This window comes from Amblyomma americanum, chromosome 6, assembly GCF_052857255.1.
Source record: "Amblyomma americanum isolate KBUSLIRL-KWMA chromosome 6, ASM5285725v1, whole genome shotgun sequence".
NCBI classification, from domain to species: Eukaryota; Metazoa; Arthropoda; class Arachnida; order Ixodida; family Ixodidae; genus Amblyomma; species Amblyomma americanum.
In genome coordinates, this window is record NC_135502.1 from 50,328,605 (window position 1) to 50,349,895 (window position 21,291).

Below are 21,291 nucleotides of genomic sequence, written 5' to 3' on the forward strand. Positions count from 1 at the left end.
TATGAAATGGCTCCTGTCGAAACATTGATTCGCCTTGCGTGATGCGCCCTGCATATCGTACACTTAATTTAATCTGCTCATACTCCAAAATCACAGAATGACTATAGCGTAATCATGGCAGAAACGTGGAGGCTAACGAAAAGAGTTCAGCTTAAGTTAAGGACAACGCAGCGAGCCATGGAAAGAAAAATGATAGGTGTAACGTTAAGAGACCGGAAGCGGACAGAGTGGGTGAGGGAACAAACGCGTGTTAATGACATCCTAGTCGAAATCAAGAGCAACAAATGGTCTTGGGCAGGGCATGCAATGCGAAGGCAAGATAACCGCTGGTCCTTAAGGGTGACGGAGTGGATTCCAAGAGAAAGTAAGCGTGGCAGGGGGCGGCAGAAAGTTAGATGGGTGGATGAATTTATGAAGTTTGCGGGGATAGTGTGACCGCAGCTGGCAGAGGACAGGGTTAATTGGAGAGACATGGGAGAGGCTTTGTCCTGCAGTGGGTGTAGTTAGACTAATTATGACGATGACACTGTTAATGGCAGGCTGTAATTAAACCTTTCGCTCCGTCACCTTTCACCGCCGATCTTTGAACCCCTGATGGGCTTGTCTCACCGAAGTGCACTATTTTGTCCTGCATGCGCAGAGTCAAAAAGAATGTACCTGAGAAGACCATCCTGTTCTGCATTTGTTCATCACTGTTAGATTTTAGTGTTACTCTGTATCCCTCATCACCTCTTCTCACTGCCGCAGCCCTAGCCCTCGGAGTCTCCCACAATGGCCCCAGACTACCCTACAGTTCCTGCTGCTCAGGCACTACCAACCTCATTCGCATAGCTGCCAGAACCTAGACAACTCACTACCCTACCCACCTTCCCAAATCTAGAAAGACGACCTCACCTAAACTCGGCTCACAGCCAGCTCTGGCTAGTACAGCGCACTATGGGGGCTGCTTTTGGGATTCTGAACTGAGGGCTGCTTCCTCATTTTCATGCTTCTGCCTCTTCCTGTACTGTTTTTGGGTTGGATTGCTGGGTCGCTGCTACTATTGAAACGCAAAAGGAACTCAGGGCTGGCGGGAACTGTTAGTCCGCAAGCCAACCTTTCTACAGGAGGACCTTTCTTTGTCTTGTGTGGTCACACGAAGACAATTCCCCTTGTCGAGAAGTTGGCTAGTGGACAGGGGCCTCCCGCCAGACCCTTGTTCATTTTGTTTTGTGTTGTCAATAATCCCATCTTTCCTCCCCTTTCTAAAACATGGATTACTACTAATTCAGGTTTAGTTTGGACAGTCCATTTGCCGATGTGATGCAAATTATTCTCTGCATGCCACACTGACTCCTGAAGTGATGCACTGACCATCTGCGAGTAAAAAAATTCTCTGAGATTGAATAAATATGCGATATGAGCAGCTGATGTACGCATCCATTCGCCACTGTAAACTGTACGGCGCGCGCGCACCCAAACAAGCAATCATCGCTACCTGTCGCAACTTTGAATACAAATAGCCGTCCTTCCATTACCACAGCCCGTGTCCGTTGCCGGTCATGTGGACAGCCACACCCTCGTGTTTTGAAACGGCCGACTGGTCGGCTGGCGTGAGTACTCATGCGACCGAGGCCGTATGCTGATAAGCGGAGGAAACGTTTGGCGGGCAAAACGGAATATTAGTGAAACAAACGCCGCGGGTTCGTGTTCGGCATTGGAGCCTCGGCGCTTAGTCCTTGCCGTATTTAGGAATATTCATGCGTTTTCCGTTGGTTGGTTAAGTTGGGCGTGTGCCTTTATTTTACCCCGTTTTCATCCGTGAATCACCAGCTGTCTTTGGGCATAACTATACCTGCGGGACGGCCCGAAAGGTCGTCACGACATTGGCTCGTCACGACGGCCTGCAACGCACGCCGCCGCTGCTGCTGCTTCGCGCATGTCTATATATTCTCGAACCACGCCCTCCCTTTCTCTCCCCTCACTTTTTTTCCTGCTCAGCAGGTCTCGCGTGAAAGGTTTCTTCGGTCGCCACGGGTCCGCGGAAAAGGAAAACAAATAAAAAATAGGAAAGCAAAGTTGTAATCGCCGTGCGTACGACGTCTGTGCGTTTGCGAGAGCGACCGCATCATTTCCCGCTTTTTATCTGCCATTCTGTACGGCTGGGAGAACGATCGCCATCTAGCGGGAAGAAGTGGAACCCGTGTGTAGTAGTGCCGGATTACCTGCCGCGCGCGATGCTCCGTATTGCGTGCATAGATAGCACAGCGTCTTGTTGGCGAAGACACCAGCTCAGGGCGGGACTTGCAAATCGAATTGTTCTGAATTTGTTCTTATAAACACGACGATTGCGGTGCAGTTTATGCGAACATTCGTATAATAAAAAAATGCAGTTATGACACGGGAGTGGTTTTGGTTTAGTGTTGTTATACTATTTTTTTTCTGCCTGCAACTTCAGTACACTAAGAGATAGCAGTATTAAAAGATGCTATGCTATGTTATGTTGTGTTGTATTCTGTTGTGTGGTATGTTATGTTATATTATGTTCATGTCGTGTTTAATTTCGCAAGTTGTAGATGATCTGCCAGGGACGTGGTAGCGGAGGGCTCCCGATTAACTGCGTTTTTTTTTTCACGTTTATTGCCATCGTAGTGCACGCAGTCATCTCACAACGGCGCACTCAACACAGTACAGAGGCTTTGTATTGTTGTCCTTTGTAAATAGTGTATATATGACCACTCCCTGTATCCTTTCTGGCTGTCCCCTCACCTCTTTCATTTCACTTCTTCAAAACTGCCTGCTATCCTTTATTTCCGCTGCCCCAGCTCAGGTGCCGCCGCCTCAGTGATGGCAGATGCCTGGGTTAGCAAAAATCTCTTAACTTCCATTTTATTGTTATTTTTATTAAACACTTACTACTACTACTACTACTACTACTACTACTACTACTACTACTACTACTATTACTACTACTACTACTACTACTACTCGGCTCGAGGAATGAAGGAGGCGATGAGAAATACCGGGTGCTCTCGAGTACGCAGGGACAACAAATTTCGCACAACTCGTGCAAAGCAAATTATGGCTGGAAGCGGATCTAGGGCAGTGCGAAACGTCGCTACGGACTGGAGAAGCAGCCGGGCTTTATCGCCTATCATTAGCGAACTTCGCGCACCGCGCGGCGTCACATGGCGGTGACAGAGAGCCACTTGAGGAAGGCTCGTTAGCGGAGTTCCCTGCGTGCCGGTAGTTTCCGGGCGTGCTCTAGAGTTAAGCGCAAACCTGCCTAGCCTTCCTGTGCCCAGGGGCGAAGCAGGCAGGCACTATTGCTCTGGTCGAGGCAGTGCTTGTGAAGTGGCCGCTAAGGACCGGGAGAAGCCCCGAAGGGGTGAGCGAAGGCCTGCTCTAGCCCCTGGGTCAGTGTCAGCTGCTCGCTCATGGTCTGCGCAGGAAGGTCACGTGCGTATAACGAGATCAGTGCTTGGGCTTTCGGGCCACTGGGATGACCAAGTGACTCGAGGACAACGACAAGAGTAGTGCGGGGAAGCTCTCCGCCAGGTACAGAAAAGGAAAAGACTAAGGGTAGAGATAACGTTCGCAGTGCTCCTTTGTGAGCTAAGTAACGGTTGCGGCTGACAGATATTCTTCCCTTGGAGATATTCTTGCCTTGGATATTCTTATTCTTGCCAGATATTCTTGCCGGACCCGTGGAGTATCTGTTACGGGTCCAACTTGGACTTATTTTTGGAAATGTGGTGGAGAGTTTGAAGGATGCTTCACTACCGCCACCGGTTGGCCCGGTATTGCACTACCTCCGGGATCGGCCTTGTCTTTAGCGCGTCTTTACTATCCTGTCTTTCTATCCCATCTTTCAACTCTCCTACTTTCTGCACGTGGTAGCGATTGTGGCTCGGCTTGAGCCAGTGAGCAGGCCTGTGCACTTTACTTCCTTTTCTTCCTGGCAGCAACAGACAGACAGACTTGCCTTGGAATGATTAACGTAACTGAACGCACTCTACTGTGTTTTCGTTTCTGCTCAAGGCCATGCAGAACTGATATGTGCTAAGAAGAAGTCGCGCTTGTTGAACTTAGTCGGAGCGACTGCTTATCCTTTACCGGGAAGCAGCGACTTACAGCGCCGATATTTTCCTATCTTATACTGTCGCATATGAGTGTCCGCATCCACTTTTGGTATAGAAGTGCGTCTGATGATAATAGAAATGCTAGCTAGCCTTATTCGCCGAAGCAGGGGTGCTTGTGGCGAACAAAATCATCGGCCCCGAATTTCACTTCTATTCCAGTTCAATTCCATTATTTATACATGTCGCCTAAATGTTATTTTTCATATCAGAAAGAAAATTCTGCATTTTCTTTGTAATTGTTTGATAAAGAAATTATAATGTGAAATCCGCACCTTGCTCTGTATGTAGCCAGTGTACCAACATGAATGCGTCCTTTGCGTGGTTGTTTATGAAGTGAAAGTTAGGCACAACGTGGACTTTTTATTTATTTATTTTAAGGTGCCCACCCACAGCGAAAGGCCTAGGGTGGTGGTGCATGCGGTTTTTGAATTTGAAACAAATGAGCAGAAAAAACAAGAGGTAAATAATAAATTACCGAGAAACCGTCAACAAATGTTGAGACCTAATGAAGTTCTGCAAGCCTCGCTTGAAAGCGGAGACCTCAGGACGAAATATATCAAGATGGAATGCCGTCACGGAGTTGTAAATTACTACTCATCATTTGACAATGGGGTTCAGGTTGTCCGGGGAGGCGTCGAACACAGAAGCTGGTTGTAGAGTCAGTGGATTCAGTGTCCATGATTTTAATTATACAGGAAAACAAGACCTCGCGGCAGCAGTCTTTCTCTTGTAGTAGGAAAGAACTGCTCTTGATTGAATTCCAAAGAACCCGGGCATACTCGAGTGCAGAGAGCACAAGGCTCCGGTAGGTGGCTATATAACGCATGCTCTACTACGCAAGGCTCTGTAAGCAAGTTCCACCGTGCCAAGTACGCGCAAACACGCACTCCTGACCTTCAAAATGCGAGGTGAAAAGTGCAACTTAGTGTCCAGCTGGGCACTTAGGTCCCGAACAGCAGATACTTTCGCAATGGCCTGTGTGTTGAGAGTGTAACAAAAATCGAGACAGATACTGCGCCATTTCCTTTCCCCAAAAAACCAATTATTATTATTATTAACAAAAATATATCGCGTTGCTCGAACTCGTGAACGATGTCAAGATAGTGTTCTTCGCATTTGGGTTCTACTTGTTTGACACACAACACCTGTGGACAGAGCTCACATCCCCTTGGATCAGAGATTCCGGGAGCACGCAGGAACTTTTAATAGTGTAAATCAATAAACAGACAAAATAGACGATCCCGCATTCGGAAGAAAACAAAAATCCGGCGGATGAGCATGACACGCAATATGCTCAAGTGGTGTCCGTCAAGGAGCTGCGTTTGCTTTGTTTATTAAGTCTGTAATATCAATTTTGCTCGAGTGAAAAGCAAAAGAACAAAATAAAACTGTAAATATTGCAGTATGCGGAACTCTTCGCGTGAACTCTTTGCATGCAGAACCGAAAAGAAAAAAATAGTACTGCTTTGTTTTGCAAGAGCGAACGGTGCCACTGCTTCGACCAATTTCCTGTTGTCGCGTGCTGCGTTGAGAAATCGCGATCGCAGCATTTTGCAAATGCGATACACAGAAGACTGATTTCGTCACGTACAAAGGAGGGAAACAGCGTGCGTATTGAATTCCTTCTTCTTGTTTTTTTAGTTTCCAGCTTGCGTGAGTGAAATCTTGCGAACGCATTCAAGCGTCTTGTTTACGCCGCACTGCGGACAGGCATATTGCTTCGATGCTATAGACGTTATTATGGAAGCTGTCTCTCGAGTGCAACGTGACTTCATGAAACGTTCTCTGCGTACATAAACACGGCTAGCTGAGAACTATCACTCGGTCTGAACTGTTCATTTCGTAAACATTAGTTTTCATTCATGGCAGGTTTAAAGCCTGATAGATCTCTTACTATCGAGAAAAAAACAAGACTAGGAAGAGAGAATATACTTCGAAAGTATAACGCTACGAAAGACAGAAAAAAAAATTAAGCAGAAGGAGAGTACGCTATTTTCAGACGCGAAGAAAATAAGTTCATTGGAACTCTAAAAATCAGAAGGGGTTTAACATTACCGGATAAAAGCGAACGAACAAGCTTTGCCAAGGAAGGCGACCGAGCTCTGTATAACAAGAACTCATCCACCGTCAAGAAATATATAAATGGACACCATAAAAATACTCAAACCATAGAGATAGCAACTCCACGCAGAGACGAGGTGGCTGTCTCTACCTGCTTGCGACACTCATATTTTCTTTGTCATTTTGAACTCTTGTCTTTTTCGTAAAATCCGCATCCGTAACGCTCTTCCGAACTCGTTCTCTTCATTCAATTTGCGGACGTTTTCGGGTTAAAGGTCGAACAGCATAGTCAAGTGGGGGAGTTCATCCAACGCAACGAGTGGACGGCGTGCCGACGTTCCGAGTCCTTGGCAGCACGCGCCTCCTTTCGCGGTAGCGTAGAAGAGTCAGCGAAACGGATGCCTTTTGGGAAACAGCTTAAGGAAAGGGGAAAGGGGGGGGGGGTGTAAAGAGTTTGAGGCGGGCTCGGAGGTAAGCGTGGCAGAGAGTCTGGCTTAACTTTGCGGAGCGCACGTCGCAACCCTGCAGGGATGCGGCGTGAACCTGAATAATTCGGGGGACCAGGAGCGCTCGGCCAAATTGGAAATCGATGCCTGCTCGGATGGCAGGCGCAGCCGCGCTCTCGTATAGTGCGGAGGGAATCCTTTGTACAAACGCGAGCGGCGTCCCATGCTTCGATGCATCGCTTGCAGCGACTGCACGTCCCTCCTCTTTCTATAGATGGCAAGGTCAGAATGTTGGCTTATCTGCCGTGGGCTGTTTTTTTTTTCGCTTCATTACTTGCCACAGCGGTGCGTTCGTTAGGCGTCAACACTGGCCTCGTGACTTCATACGGCGATGCGGTATTGCCGATTAAGCGCGGTACCAACAACGAAGGCAGGAGGGTGTTCTGGTGACCGTAGGGACCCTGCGTGAGGTGCAGCGTTGAAGTACACATCATGAATATGCATGGCTTTGCGCGCTGGAAGAGTGTCAACACACACTTTTCAAAACTGGAGCCCGAGGCAACGTAGAAAGGAGGGATTCATCGGGGGTAGAACTGTGCTGTTTTTCCTTTCTTCTGATGAAAGCGATTACGGCGCGAGCTTCGTACAGAGCAGGGCCCGGGGCAAGGTGGAAAGGTGCGATTCATCGGTTCGTAGAACTACACTGTTTTTTTCTTTTACCGGATTAAAGCGATTAGGGCGCGAGCTTAGTATAGAGCAGCGGCCTCATTATTTAGTTTCGTTTAAGCAGAACTGTATTGTGGATTCACTTGTTCGCTCTTTCTCTGAGTGGTTTATCGGTGGTGGAACTAGGCATAAATTAATGCCGTTGGGAATGCTGGAGAGGGGGACGGGAAGTGAGGAAAGTTGGGGAGAAGAGCCGGAAACGTGGTCTCTTACGCGCCCTCTCAAGGATTCGAATTGGGCGCAGTGCCCCGAACAGGCTTTTTATGCCCCCTTTCCATCCCATTCAATAAAGCTTTTCATGAACGCTGTGCGCTCATTAAGAGCCTTGAAGCCACCAAGAGCGTTTGATTATGGCGATACGAAAGCGAGGAGCTGCATGCAAGCTCCTTCAAGAATTTCAAGTCAGCTTGCACTTTAAGAGAGAGCAATTGATTTAATGGGCCTAAAAAGTCCTACCTTAACTTGTTGCCCTAAGCCATCCCTGTGACTGAAATTGTCAAGCGGCACTTTTTGCTTTTGCCGCCTCAATTATCTGCGTGTTTCCTCTTCCACTTCGCTTCTATTTCCTTAGGTCGGCATGAAAAAGGGCAATTCTTGTCCACTTCCTTCTTTTATGGGTTGCACATAGTTCAGCTTTAAAATCAACCAATCAATCAATAAGTCAGTCAGACAGTCAGTCAGTATTGGTTGTCCAAGACTACATTTTCTAGGGGGTAAAGCTAAGAACAGAAGTTAAGGCTGAGGCTGAGAAAGCGTAGTCACTGACTCGAAGAAAGCGAAGGGTCCATTTTTAGAACGCTCCCTACCCCACTGTCGACTTTAATATACGCCTTGCTAAGGAGACCTTAGTGAGGCCTTCCTTGAAGCATCCTTTTCTTGAGGTAATGCACAACGCTACCTTCATGCTCCCTTAATCTCGCTGCTTGTCCAGTGCGCTAGCTTCACTGCACAACAACTCGCTGTGCGCTTGCGCAGTAGGTTGTCTCCGGCGGCTGCTACGTCGCCGAGTTCTCAATGGTAGAGAGAACATTCGCTGCTGCCGCTGCCGTGTAAGCAGTATAGAGCATTGTAATTATACGCGTAGAACGAACAGCTAGAGCAAATAGGCGTACACACTTCAAAACAAATGCAAAGCTATAGATGTGTACTTGTTATTTTTCCAACTTAAACAAATATAACTTCTATTATTAGAAGCATATTCCGTACACCAGACGCGTACAAGCTGCTCTTTTCTTTGTCGCTCTTAGCGCCTCCTTGCCCATGGAGCAGCTAAGGATAATTTAAAAAAATAATTTGGCTCCCTTCAGCACTTCCTTGAGTTAAAGAAGCATGTAGGGCTGCTACCTGAATTAAGGAAACCGTGTAAGCTGAGGTGAGCTATGAAATTTTGCCCTAAGAGTTGTATTAACTGTCAAGGAACGCCTCATCGGCCTTGGTACTGACGCCTTCAGAGAAAAACTTAATGCGCATGAATAGAGGCGCCTACATGCAAAACTTATGGTAGGACTATGATAAAACGAGCAAGCTGTGCAACATACGTATATGGTTGTGTGCGTGACATGGAAATCACCCTTATGCTACGCTCAGTCTTATTCAAATACGGTGGCTTAATTTAAGGTTTGGTCGGTGTCAACCAATCAGAGGCCGAATTCTCGAAGCTGTTCACTCATCACAGCATTGGTCGATGTTCGGGTTATTGCAACTGCCAAGGTCACGGGCACGATCAGCGACAAGCCGTCCCTGCTTCCCTGGCACTGCTGTAGCTTCGGCTTCAGTGTCGGCAATTTTTAACGCAGATTAAGGTGAATCGGGTCTCTGGGGTGATGTCTAGCTGTAGGTGAGGCTCTATAAACGGAAAGAAGTACTTATGCGATATATATCAATGCATTTAGGCTAGCCCTATGTAAAAAATCTTATGGTATTAACGTAAGCAAGTTACACACCAGAATGTAAATACATCAGTGGGCTGTCGAAACGACACTTCTAAAGTCTTTGTGGGCCATCAGCGTTGGAGGGATTGTCGATGTACGAGAACAACCTTGTTACAGAGAAATGACCATGTGTTTTGTCCTTTATACTTGCTTCTCGCGATGTCGACACGAGCGATCGACTGCGCTTGAGTTTCTGTCGAGTACGGCGTCAGTACTTGATAGGGCAAAAGAGAATCAATAGGCGTTTTTTGGGGAAAGCGAGTTTCCAGAGATCCTTGCTGATTCTGCCTCGTTGCGGGTTGTTTACTCTGTATTTCCCAGGATGCACCCCGCCCCCCTTTCATTTTAGCGCGTCAGTCGATCGCGTATTGATCTTCGCTTCCTCACCCGAATAGGGGCCATAGGTCGCGAACTGTTTGCCCTGTAAATTTCAACATGTTGACGGAGCTCGCTTTATACAAGTCAGGTGACACGGATAGTCTTTCAACTCGAATAGAAATTTGTGCTGAAAGAGAATTACTTCCTTTTATTGTATGGAAGGAAAGAGAGGAAATACCCTGAAGCAAGTTGCCGTACATTCGGCGTCTTAGTTAATACTGATATTTTCACTCGACAGAGTTTCCGTTTTCGAAATAAAGTGAACGCGGGCGCCTCTCGGGCTACCCTCGCCTTTTTACCCTGGTGTATAAACATGTGTTCACTGACTCACTTTTGAGATGTAGTGGTTACTTGATCCCTTCAGCCCTTTTGGTTGATACCATTCTACAGGCAGTCGCATACATGGACAAAAGTGTAGAACCGGCTGGTACCTTTGAAAAAAAAATCTAGAATTCCGTTTTGTAATTCAGGGAAGTTTCTCAGCGCTGTGTTTTGTCCCTTCCATGTTTGGCTTCGAGCCGTTGCGCATGGTTTACAAGAACAGGAAGAAGACGAATATTTAACATATGTTTTTACTCTTCTCTGTATTTTTCTTAAAGCATAACGGGGCTATTATTTATTGACGGAAACGGCAGGGAAAAAAATACGCAATTCTTCCCGATTCTCTGTTTTTATTTCACATCCTCACAGCTTCAGGGGCATGCCCGTTTATCTTCTAGCAGAGATAAGAACTACTAGACAAGTTACGCCCGAGGACGCTCGCATGCTTTGTTCAAAACTGTCTGAAACAATGGCGCACAGGTTTTGTTTCGCTGCATGGCGATAACGTTTTGACCTTGAATTTAATCAGTTGGCCAGAGCCCTCTTCTACACCCCGCAACACATGTGGGCAGTACGATTGGCTCTGCAAAATAAATGTGATCAAAAATGCATTTTGCTAAAGCCTGTAATGTGCGAAGCGCCAAGACTGAAGTTTTTAAGAAGATTTTAACATGAACTTTACGCATACAAGATTAATGTGAACACTTTAGTTTTAGGAAACAAAGATGATCAGATAGCATAGCAGGAGTAGTATGGTAAGTAATAAGCACGCTTTAAACGTTTAAAGCGTCTCCACTTCTTGAGCCTTGAGCCTCTCCTTGCTGCAGCGGATTTTCAACACTTGGAATTTCCTTGGAGTGTGCGGATGTGCAGTTCAAGGCAAAGTGAGGTGTCCATAACCCTCCTGCGTTGCAGGATTCCGCTTTTAAATCTCTATGTCGATCGGGGTTATCTATGACCACTAACCTTTGTGAGCCTTGCGGCGAAATTGAGTCCACAGATCACTTTTTGCTCTTCTGCCGGCGGTTCGCTTCTTTCCGTAGAATTTGCTTGGAGATCCTCCTCGCTCGACCAGGGATGCCTCTATCTATTCCGATCCTCCTAACCTTCCGGGTAAGCGCCAGGGGATATGTCCTGAAACCAGTGTGCGATTGTATTCACGACCATACAATTACATCAGGTAGAGATTCCTCTGCTGGAATGAGAATGCACTGCTTTTTTCTGTTCTGTTTCTTTTTTCTTTTTTTGTAGAAATTCTAGTGTAAAACAAAAAATTATCCAAATACTCTACTCCTTGTCCATGAGTGCGTTTGTATCCGCAATGCACCCTGGCCGATCCCCCGCCGTGGGTATGTGCCGTTAAGCCTGAGGACAGCATCACCATCATTTACGGGGACGTGCAGGGGAATAGAATACACGGAACCTGCAGAAGAAAACGAAACTGATATCGCCGTAGCTGAAGCGACTTGCTTTTCCTTGTTATTAACTGCGTTCAGGTGAATAGCCACCCGATTCTTGGCCGATCCCCCGGTATGGGTATGTGCAATCTTTTGATAGGCTAACAACAACAACAACAACAACAACAACGACTAGCGGAAGCCGTGCTCATTCACTTTCGGTGCAAGCCGTCTTCAGGTCATGACGGACTGCCCTCGCTTCGGACTCCGCCCAGGCCGGTTCGAGCAACATTCTACAGCGGGTGCACGTGTGCTCTTTCTGCCCGCCTTGAAACCTTTCTTTTGGGGGTCGGCAACAGAAGCATCCATTCGCACGTACTTCCCGTCGTCTATTGTTCGGCTGCCCAACAACGCCCTTATCGACTCCACGCAGAAAGAGCGCGCGCTTTTCCCCCGGGCCGTGTTGTCCCGGGAGCGCGCTCTTGGGCGACCGCGGGGGTCTATTCATGCATCCCTCTCGAGGGGCGGCCGACGTCCAATCTCTTGAAACTGGCTCGCAGATACGTAATCTTGACGAGGCGGGTGCAGGGTGACCCGTTAAGTGGACACGAGAGAATTCCTCTCTCTAGATGTTATGAGCTTTCGTTTTTATTTTCTTTCTGCTGTTTCTTTTTTTGCAGTCGTCGTTACTCTGGACCTCTGATTACCCGATGACGTCTGCGTGTTTCGCCACGTCGCGGCCACGGAGGCGGGCAGGCAGACGGGGCAGGCTAGGCAGGAGCAGTCGCAAAAGTCCGGTCTGCCTTGCTCGTCGCAGGATATCATGCAGACCGAAAAACCAGTACCGTCAGTTTTCCTCTCGTGAGCGTGTTTTCGATCCGCGGTCGTCTGCGGTTCTCCTGTTTTCGGCCTGCCATTTCCTCGGACTACGACTGTCTTATTCCGGCCAGAAGCTCCCTTTGTCAGACAGGCGTGAGTGTCATCCTTTGCTCATCACACGATCTTTGCCTAACGCTCTCTGTCTAACATTCCTCACGACGAAGGCCGGCCAACGGCGGACAGTAGCTTTTCTTCACTATGCGTGCACCCACTGGGATCATGCAACAGCGGTGGCGCTCGCGTTTATGTTGTGGTGACAAAGTGAGAATTTACTGGTCCTGTTCAACAGTGGCTTTTAGCCGACGGACATGGTCAGTGCACGGCTGTGGTCTGTTGCTATAAGCGCTTGAGTAGACGTCAGGTGCTGGTCATCGCTACAAGTGATGTCGATAAGTGGATGTGACCTTGACTGTTTATTATTAATGCGATGACTTTGATGTGAAAGGCGGACGTTGTGGGCTTTACTCGAAGGGCAGCTTTTGTGTCTGCCTCCCCGGAAGTTCAGCGTAAGGCGTTTCCGCGGTTGAGGAGGCTGGAATTTGTCGGAAGCGATGATGTTTTCGGCACTCCTTGCATGTTTGTTTTAAGGTTAAATCCTTTTATCTGATTTGTTCTTGTCTGGATACTGCGTAAAGAGATTCAGGCACCGAATTTAGAACAATACTTCATTGTTATGAAATTTCACTTTTTGCAGGAATGTACTGGTGTGATTTCTAATAACTAAGAAATGAAAAATGAAAATATCTGTGACTGTGAGCTGTAAAGCTAGACGTCTTTCAAGCCTGATAACACGTTTCTTATCAAGGGGTGTCTTTCCTTGCGAACTATATTAAACCTTCTTTGGCAGTCTTCAAAAAATGCTTATCCTTAATGTTTGTCTTAATTTCCCGTAGATAAGCCTATTTCCTCCCATACTCTGCACGTCATTTTTGTAACAAATTGAAGAAAGGTTCCCAGGTCGTTCTTTAATGCTGTTGACAACTAGCAGACCTCGCAGAAGAGGGGGGAGAGGGTGTTAAGCCATTATTCCAGGCGTTATCTCGGCGTGCCGGGCCCTCCCAGGACAAGATAGCAGTACCTAGCTTTTACGCCTTGTACGCGTGTGACCTACTTCTCAAAGACATATAGATGTCAGGACATCTAAGCCCACCATATGTAGCATTTTACAGCTACTTGGAACTGCAGCAGTCCGATTTATCACAATACATTTTAAAATAGTTATGGTGGCGTTATCTAAGAGTCGCGAAAACAGACGAGAGCACTGTGCGAATCCGAAACCGGCCACGAACTCTTTATAATTATAGACTTGCGTGCATTGGAAAGGTATGCTATACGTCTGTGACTGGAGGCGACTTTAACACTGCAGGAGGCCTTCTTCACCAGTGCAGCAAGTAAAGTCGTTTTGAAAGATAAATATTACTAGTTTCTATTGAAGAGCAAGAGATTGAAAGGAATTACAGGAACTGCGCTTCTTGAGGAATAGTGATTAGATAATCAAATAGTATGATCGATAGCATAGTGCCTAGTGAAGGTGTTTCCTTTGGCCTAATGGTTGTATTTGATCAATGGCGCGAATGACCACCCAACTGCCGCTGCGGTATATCTGACGGCAATGGGCTGCACAGAACGTTTGTGGTCTTAAGGATGTAAGTACATATTTAAGTGCACGCTTTATACGACTAAGGTTTCAGATTTGAACCGTTTTTTCTCTCAAACTTTCGCAAGGCAACCAACCGAACTTTATTGGGACGCTAACCACCATGCGGTTTCTTTGTTTTTTATGTGTGCATATTTAAGATTACTTGCAGTGATTTCGCCGGACCATTGACAATGGTCGACAAGCTCTATCGCTGTATATCTCGTTGACAAAGTTTGGCGCCGGTGAAAGCCGAACAGAATTTCTTTTAAAGAGCTATTTATTATGCGAACTGCTTAATGCCCATGCGCCCACTTCATCTACCTGTTTTTGAGATATCAGAATGCAGCTATACTGCCGGTATCGTCTCATGGTCATTGCGGCAACCGTTGTGATAGGTAACACAAGCAAAGTATCGACATTCGGGATAATGAAGAAGCAAAGAATCTTACTGGTCCTCACCTTTTTTTTTTTTTTCAAAGCACTGGCCGCGGCATTGTGTGTAATTCTGCAATGTTGTAAACCATTTTCAAAAGGCCGACATTCATTTTGTCGCAGTGGTGCAACTTACTATCGTAGGCTTGAACAGCTTCTTCAAGTGTTCGTAACCATTCACAACATGTGTCATTGTCTTCTACAATAGAGAAACGAGGTTACGATGAGTACTTCAAGACTGATGGTTCTTAATGATGGCATTCGCTGTGCCCGCCGACAGTCCTGTCTTTCGCCGCCGCTCTTGTGCACCTTGTCGAAAGCTTTTAGATCTCATTCTTGCATGCGCACCGGTGAGCAGTAACAGTGTCCTGTTCCTGCGCGGAACAGTTGCGAGAGGACCGTTTTCTCCGAAGAAAGGCGCTCATATTTTTTTATTTGCCGATGTTTCCGGGACACTTGATTGCTTCTGGTGAATCTTCTTTGTCTTGTCTTCTCCATTTCCAAGTTGATCTTGTCAATTGGCGCCTATTTTCAAAGTCCAGATGGTGTATCTGAAGCCCATCACCCGAATGAGCGAAACAGCGTGACAAAAAAGAAGGACCAGGGAAAGGAAAGGCACGTATAAGCGTTTGCATGTGCATTTCCTTTCCCTGCTTCTTCGTTTTAGTTGCGCCGTTTCGTTCCTTCAAGATGCAATACTAGGTACTCGCCCACCATGCTGTGTTGCCTGTGAACTCGCCCACTATGCTTTGCCGTGTCGTCAGACCTGCAACGAGGTATATATGTCAAAAGTTGCCGGCATCGAGTATAAGCAACATTTGCTGACACCGTGCAACAGTAATGGGCTTTTTCTGATTTCCCAAAGCGTGATTCAGTCATATAGGAATTTCACGCTGCTTGCTCGAAGTCGGGGGATTGTTTTCGGCGCTGCCTGCAGCCCAGTGTGTTTTGCCACTTCAGTGCGGCATGCACGCGCGTTTGCTCTCAGTGCTTCGCAAACACGGCGTTGTTGCCATCGAACAGTGCAGTCCAACGCTTGAGATTGCGAGGCCACTCGGGTCGTCCATGTTATCACGGCGCCAAGCGACTGCCTGGCCTGTGTCCCTTTGTTTTCCGCGCTGGCATTGGAGCCACAAGGTTGTGCCACTTTGTTGGTAAGGGGTAAAGGCTGTTTCCTTGGCTACTTTCTCAGGAGAAGCGGGAGTTTCGAAGATATTTTTTTTTTCAGCGTCTTCGTAAGCGCTATGTGTGAATGTCGTTTCGTTATGCCAAGTGCCGCCTCCTCTTTCTATCCATGGCGCTGGCATAATCGCCCGGTAGAAGGCAGAAATGAAAAACGAAGTCACAGGGAACCTTCGAGATTTGGAAAAGAGTTGTTGTTAGTGTTTAGTGCCTGAATGACCGTTGTTCGGTCGTTAGCAAGTAATGCTGTTCAGTGAAAAAAAAAAAAAAACTCTTCAGGAATAAAAAATGATTTTTTTTTTTCAGAAACATGCCTAGATACATGTACTAGAAAAAGTAGGCCATTGGAACACAAAATGGAGAGATCCCACCGAAACAGAAGAGAGGAAAATGACTTACATAGATTAACTTGCACAATTTTAGTTAGCGAAATTTCATGTGTTGCCAAGTTTACAATCTATCTGACGCAGCAACGTATTGTGCTCATACCCTCTCCTGCCCCCATGAAGAAAAGAAAGAAGAAAAGTAATGTACTTAGTCCGCCAGTACGACATGCTTCGTCAAATTCGAAGCCAGTGTTGTCCTCCACAATTCTTCTTCAGTGCATTTGTGCACTTAATAAGGCTACTGCACACACTGTTTTGCTTTCTGGAATGTCTAGGTGTGTTTGCTACTGCGTGTTGACACCGCAAGGGATTTGTCGACATTATTTGCGACTGATCCGTGTTCATGAACGGAAAGAAGCACATCTGCAAGCATACGTGACCTAAGTCGCACTCTGATGACCTGCGGGGTTCTTTTTGAAGACCTCACATGTTCCTTGCCGCTAGCATGATAGAAAGAGGGAGTGCAATTGTTCTGGTAAGGAAATCTTGCGATGTGAGTTCGCTGGTAGCTAAGTTACGTGCGTTCGTAGATTAACTTTGTCATTTTTGAGATCACTTGTAAAGCCGTTAAAATTCCCGCATTGAATCTCTATTTTCAGTACTTTTTTGTGTATATATATTTTGTGTGCAACGTGTGCAACGCTTCCAAGTCTCAAAGAAGGACAGGTCAAATATATAGTCATGCCAGCAGCAGCAATTGTGGAGTGTAATTAATAGTTTTCCAAACGGGCACTTTGCATATCTAAAATGCTGCTGGTCCTTGTAGCTAGTGTTCTTGTATCAGTGCACTGGACGATGCGTCTGGACTAGATATCCATCTTGGAACAATCTCCACGCGGAAGGCACAAATTAATTATTACGCACCCAGAGAAAATTAGTCTGCGTCGTATCGTAGTTTTTATTTTCAAAGATTTTTATGTTCCGAGACGCTGAATGCATAATGTCTACAAAATCAGCGCATCTGTTCTTCGCTGGGTCCATTTAATTACAATGATTAAATCACAAATACCAGTAACGGAGGGCCAATTTAGCGTTTTTCCACTCGCTATGCTTCCAGGCCTTCATAAGCTGGACCCCTCACTCAATTATCTGCCGGGTGCTTCTCAGAGTAATGAACTAATTGCATTAGGAAAGTTGCCGCGATATATATTCAGCCTAATTTCGTCCTTCTATACTTATGCATGTTGGTTTCCTGAAAGTTGATATAGGGCTGGCCAAAGCTTTTTTTGTGTGTGTGTGTGGAAATAACAAAGATCAATAATCCACACAGCCGATAGAATAATATAGCAGGAGTTAAAAAAAAACTATAATGTTGTACAGGCTTATGTCTACACCATACACAAAGAATGGTATGACTTTTTTTAAGCTCAAATTTAGCGTTATACGCGAAGGTAAGTTTTCTCTGTAAGTCATCGGTATATTTTTCCGCTTTGTTTAGAAACTATTTAGCATGTGTCTAAATAAAAAGAGGTTGGCATGAGTTGCAACATGTGCTTCAGCATCTTATCGCCAGTTCAAAACAAAACAGATTAGGAGAGCGTACTGTTTTTTGTATATATGTAATCAGTTCACAACAAACAAAAATTGCTGCTAACTCGAAAGTATTGCTCAAGCTACATGATGTTTGATGACGCGTATACAGACGCTTTTACTCCATGTACTGAAGGTGTCCATGGAAGAGAAATGTGTGAAAGTCAGCACTGCGCTAAAGTCAATTTTCCAGTTCTGATCAAGGCGGGTTTTCAGGGCGCTGCGTTTGGGTCGAAAAAGCGATGCTCTCATCAACATGCAATCTTCGTGACGTTTCTGTCTTTGTGACCGAATTACGCCCGGACTTGTGAAGCATGGACCTCATGAGAACCTGTCTACTTTCGTGACAGAAACACTACCATAGCTCACATGCTAATAGTTCGTATACGTCTAGTATACAAAGATTTTGGTATTCAAAGTACGTGGTGCTTCTTTGTTCTAGTTTCTTTTTTTTTTAGCCGAACGCTAATGTCACCGGAATCTGCCTTGGCGTGACCTGATCGCACAGCTGTGATGCTTGAACGTAAGCTATGTGGCAACAGTGGCCGGCTGTGGCCAACTGCGTATTATTGGCTGGCTCACAAAAATACAACGTTCCTTGACATGTCAGTACCGAAGTTAAAAGCCTTGAGATGGCCAAAATTGTTCGCAAATCTGAGCTGCAGTTTTCTCTGCTGTACACACAGCGTGTTACTTAGGTTAATAAACGATGAACAGCTGTGTAAGTTCGATCTGCTTCTCTCTTTTGGTGAAATCGAGCAGGCTGAGGTAGAGAAGTATTTATGATAGTTTGTGTCGAGCACGATGTCGCAACAAATGTATGCTTAAATCACGCAAAGGTAGCAATGATCATTTCGCCCTTCTGATGCACATCTTACACTGTCAGCTTTGCGAACTGATGCCAACTGCACATCCATCTGTTACAGAAATCGTCAGCTGTTATCGTTTAGCACGCATAATTACATAAAATAACTTCAGTTCTACAGAAATTTCAGCTTTTCTTCAACCGAAGAAAACAAATATCTTCGTGTCACGTTAGAGGGAAATGCGAACTTGATCTGCCATAATTAACATCAAGAAAGTTAAGGTCAGTGCGAAGGTTTCTGTCGTATTTATTTTTATTTTAAGGAAATGCCAAAGCTTCAGGTGTACGTTTACGGAGTGAACATATGGGTAGTATTATGTTACACATACTTGGTTGTTATGTGCAATATATTCATGACCGGGGCCTTAGTTTTTTTTATAGTCACCGAAAATGCTGAGGCTTAGGCGGGGTTGGGCCTCAGCTGTGCGCTTATATTCCAAACCGTCTGACTCGCTGTATCTTCTAAGTACGCCCCGAATTTTTTTAACCAGTTTGAGGGAACATTGGCGAGTTTATATAATTTCTTCCTTACCTTTAACCTGGTCTTCAGAGCTTGCAAGAAAAACGAATAGAAAATAGAAAGCACGAAAGAACGAAGAAAGGAGGAGTTTGCGTCTGCCGACGAATATATATACCCTTGTGAAAGAATAGGGAACTACGTCTGACGGCCCAAACTCGGCGCATATGTTGGGGTTTAGCATCGAATAATGGATGACGACGACCTGCAGTCATCAAGGCTCACCAGGAGGTGCGTAGCTGACGTCGGCGTGAGCTTGTCGCGAACCATTAGTCGCTCAGCCACCCATATTCCCACCCCTTCTCCATTTAATAATAATAATAATAATAATAATAATAATAATAATAATAATAATAATAATAATAATAATAATAATAATAATAATAATAATAATAATAATAATTGTTTTCTGAGGAAAGGAAATGGCGCAGTATATGTCTCGTATATCGGCGGACACCTGAACCACGCCGTAAGGTAAGGGAGGACACAAATTATTATTCGTACATTGGAGCACGTTGTTCGCAGTCAGTATGCTTCTCATTTGTACCGCGTCCAAACATGCTGCGCCGGAGGACTTGCTACCGTTGATCGTACGTTTATTCATTGCGGTCCTCAGATAACACATCCTCTATCGCTGACTTCCGCCGCATGCTTTAGATACTCCGCATTTCTACGCATGACAACACACGAGCACTGAAGACGATTTCGCAGCAAAAATAAGAGTAGTTTAAAAATAAAATGGACGGAAGTACACAAGCACTATGCATTATCACAAAGAGCATTCGGCTCTTCGATTGTGACTTTTAAAGTTTTCATTATTTCACTACTCATATGCTGCGTAGATTAGAGAGCGAGTTAGAGACTACGTTTTCTTTTTTTTCAAAGGGGTGGGGAGGTATGTTTTTATCTTTTTCGATAGACCCCCTATAACGTCGATCGTGCTTCAGCCCATCCCGCGGGCCCTTGACGTCTGTCTCAAAATCGCTGCTCAAACCCCAGGGCACGTCTTATATCTAGTGGGTCGTGGTCTGCTGCCTCGTCGGCAATAATGCGCCACGCATCGCACTATGCCCTCCCTGTCGTTGCCCCGCTAGAACCTCCCTATGGGACGTTAGTGGTGGGCGGCCGTTAGTCTTCCCTTGCTTCGTATGACCCCCCCTTCCCAAGGCGCGACGCGCCCGGAAACGCACATTCCCGGCCGTGACTGCATACGTGCCTCGTATAGTGCCTCACGTGATGTGTACGCCGTAATGCTATATGGCTGCAGACGCGGGCCATAACTTATGGTTTCGGAAGCGCCTTGCGTAGATTAGGATGTACGGGAATGCCCTTTGGGTGCTTGATGTGCGGATACTTTCTTTTCAGGTTTTTTTTTTGTTCCTGCTTGCGGACTCCGGCACCTCATGTGAACGCCCCTTATATTCTTGCCGGCTTTGTGTGTATGTTTCTGTGAAAGAGACAGAGAGGTATAAAGGGAGAGTGAGGTAGAAAGAGACGGAGAGATACTTTTTAAATTAAAGTGGAAATATTTTATCCGACGAGGTTAATCCGCCGAATGGAACATCGCGTATGGGGCGAGGATTGAAAAGTGTAAAGAGAGTCAAATCAAATCAAGCTTAATGAGTAGGCATGGGAAACACCAAGCATGCATATTACTGTACGGAACTGTGCCCCCTATTCCGAAAAGTGTACCGGGACCCTGGAAAACTAACTGCGTCAAGTTACTGCTGCGGCAACAGCGCATTCATTCGTTATATGGAGTGTTATTAGGCTATTAAGTTATACTAAGCAGTAATGAAAGAGAGCGGGACACAATGAGAATGATACCCTGCTTCTGTTTGAAAGGAAAGGTAAAGATAACTTTTTGAAACTTCAAAAGCGAGGAGTGCAGAATACAGCTGTACAGAGGAGGATAAATAAAAAAAAAATATATGCTAAATATCTTGACCTCAAATTTAGGCATATGCGTTTAAAGTGATGATGTACCAAGATTTTTTTTCTTTTTACCGCAGCGGTGGCCAAGTGGTTGAGCATCCGCCTCGCATGCGAGATGTGCGGGGTTCAATCCCCAGTGCCGCCGGGTACCCATCGGTGATACAATGGGTACAAGGTTTCCCTTGGTCTGGTGCCTGGCTTATTTATGGTTAAATGCTTGGGAAATGCGTCTTTTACCCCACCTTGAGTAATCGAAAATACCTTCTGCCATGGCGCTCTTTGGCCACAGATGCCCTTGCGCCATAAATCCATAATCGTCATCGTACCAAGATTTTGAAGTTTAGTTAAAACCTCATAATTTTAACTTAAAAGTGCAGAACTTTATCGTGTGCTGCTGCTGCAAATGACAGGAAATGAGGCCTAAAATATTATCAGAGACAAACAAAAAGAACACGCGAAAGCGATCTGAATGACAAGGCGTCGTGCTTGTCAGAGTACCTGACTTGACTAGCACAGATTATAGTACATGTGTCCTAATTTAACTT

At 45.8% G+C, this 21,291-nt stretch overlaps 1 protein-coding gene and 1 pseudogene across 7 annotated transcripts in view; both read left to right on the forward strand.

The window, feature by feature from the left end:
* LOC144136778 (uncharacterized) overlaps positions 1–21,291 on the forward strand; it is a 203,603-nt gene that overhangs the window by 102,997 nt on the left and 79,315 nt on the right. The gene's annotated exons all lie outside the window — the stretch shown is intronic.
* LOC144095778 (U2 spliceosomal RNA) lies at positions 3,659–3,813 on the forward strand (annotated as a pseudogene).